Source organism: Camponotus floridanus, unplaced genomic scaffold (genome assembly GCF_003227725.1).
Source record: "Camponotus floridanus strain SB8 unplaced genomic scaffold, Cflo_v7.5 scaffold142, whole genome shotgun sequence".
Classification (NCBI taxonomy): Eukaryota; Metazoa; Arthropoda; class Insecta; order Hymenoptera; family Formicidae; genus Camponotus; species Camponotus floridanus.
Genome location: NW_020229262.1, coordinates 278,607 through 281,326, shown reverse-complemented (window position 1 = coordinate 281,326; position 2,720 = coordinate 278,607). Strand labels below are relative to the sequence as shown.

The following is a 2,720-nucleotide window of genomic DNA, read 5'->3' as shown; positions in this document are numbered from 1 at the left end:
ATAGTCTATAACAATATAGTCTATAACAAATATATAATAAATCAAATTTTTAGGATTTAATTTTTCCTAGTATCTCTTTAATATTTCCAAGTATATTTTATAAATATTTTTCCTAATTTTTCGTATATCTACTAAAAACAAAATTTTCATTTTATATTACGTTTTTGTAATTATATATTTCAAAGAGATTTCATGTTTATTTTTATTTTATCTGATTAGTCTATAAGATTATATAGTTTAAGATTAGAATTTAAATATTATGTTGTTCAAGCAATAACGCGCATCCTTTCAATAAATATATTTTCTATAATTATTATCTATAAATATATTTTCTATAAATATATTTTCTCTTTATAAATTATGTTCCTATTTTGTATGCTTATGTATTTTATCATAAATATTTTTTTTCTTTATAAATATTGTTATTTTTTTTAAATATTGATATTGTATGTGTGTAAGATATTTATCTAATATAAATAGTCATCAAACCGTTGAATTCGCTTATAATTTTTGTTAAACATTTGCGTACATTATAATTATTATGCATTATATTATTATACATTATAACGTAACATATATGTGATGTTAGTATGATAGAACTAAAAAGAAAAGATTTGTCAATTATCAAAAGTAATAGAATTATTAATTAAAATAAATGATTTTATTTATCTTTTGTATAAATCTTTTTTATTAAAATGAGTTATCTAAAAAACGAAATGTTCTTTTATTAAAAAATATAAAACCTTTACAATGATTAAATAAAACAATAAGTACATGTTGTGTTTTATCTGCAGGAAAAATGTCTTAATAATCTATATAATATCAGTTTTTTGAACATCTTTTTGATAGTTATCATGACCAATGCATGAAATAATTATCATATTAAGAATAAAAATATCCTTCTAACATATTTTATGATAACTATTCATATAGTGATCTTGTTATCTATTAAACTATCAAGAAGATGTCTAAAACTGTTATATATTGTTATATATTGTTAAAAAATATCAAATGGCGTTTTTGAATGTTCGTGTTTGATCGATCCAGAGTAGTTTACTAGATGTCATTGATCAATCACAACCATTCTTCTGAAGAATATATGGTTACATTCTTAATCAATGACGTCTAATAAACTATCCCGGATCGATCAAATCTGACCGTTTAAAAACGCCAAAAATTTTATTAATTAAGTCATATATTGGTCCTATTTTTGCCGTCAATAGGACGTCAGAAAATGACGTCCCATGGATGTGACATATCGACGTCATTTTCGGGTCTTATGAGACCTAATTTAGGACGTCTAATTGGTCATTTTATGACCAAAATTAACCGTCATTATGACGTCATTTTGCTACTTGGGGCGAGAGCCATTTTGTTTTGCAAAAACATGTTCCAACGCGTTAGGATATATAATACAATATTGCTTAAGGAATACCGCTGTTTATATTGTTTATAAATATTTTATCAATCGGGCATGTAATACAATATTGCCGTAAAACATCTAACACGCGCCGCCGCCGAAATCCCCTCCGTCCCGCGTGACGTCATTCCCCCGCGCCGCCGTAATCCCCCGCGCGCCTCACATCCCCTGAGAGAACCTGGGTTAGAACTCCCCCTATATACCTACTGTTCGCCCTCCAGTAGTATCTTTAGTTTTATGCAATACTTTTACAAATACATCTGCATTTAGTTGAATGATTCCGCAGCAGTGTAAGTCAGTTATTTCATTACAAAGTAATTTATTCAATTAATTTTACATATCGAGATTCTTGGTTATTAATAATTATTTATTGTTTATAGTTTTTGGATTTTACCACCAATTATCAATGATACTAAAGAAAATGGTTATGGGAAATTTTGCAACAGAGAAGGTTGATGGAGAGATGATAAAGGCAATCGATTTTATGGTGGAACAGGTATAAATCTTTCCTTTTTTGCAATTGATGAAAACTAAGAGAAACATATACAGAATGTTTTGTTTAAAAAATTATTTTTAATCCTATTTATATCCTATATATATCCTATTTATATCCTATTTATATTTTTAATCCTATTTATATATATTTTTCCCATTTTTAGCTGGAGAGCTTAACGCAACCTGAATTAGCATTTCGTTTAACAATGAATTGCATAAATTGTTATGTACAACCTCAAAAGATATGTCATTTATATAACGATAATAGATGTATTTGATGAATATGCTTTATCAAATGCTGTTAGGGAAGAAATATATAAATGTTATCCGAATGCAAAATTAGCACATTTGAAAAGCAGTGGGAATTTTCCATACTTATTTATAAATATGGAATAAAAAGCATTTATATTTTAATTCTTTTAATGTATTAAAAGAATTTTGTACGATTCAAAATAAATATCTTTAAATGATTACAATTATTATTGTTATTCTATTATTATTATTCATTATAATTAACAATGATAATTATTGTTTTTTATACATAATGATATAATGATCAGATAATATGCATGAAGCTGTATCCATGTAGTTCAATATAATTTTTTGTGAATGCTAGTATTTTAATTTATGAGATGAGATCAAACTTAGCGAGATAAAGATTTATTGTGTATACTGGATATATTAAGTTATATAATGGTATATTATCTTACTACTAAGATAAGATAATATATCTTAGTATATCAGTATCATTATATAACTTAGTATATCCAGTATACACAATAAATCTTTATCTCGCTAAGTTTGA

General features: G+C 25.6%; 1 pseudogene; it reads left to right on the top strand.

Annotated features, from left to right (window-relative positions):
• Nucleotides 1-1,234: 1,234 nt before the first annotated feature.
• Nucleotides 1,235-2,311, top strand: LOC112637210 (annotated as a pseudogene).
• Nucleotides 2,312-2,720: the final 409 nt, after the last annotated feature.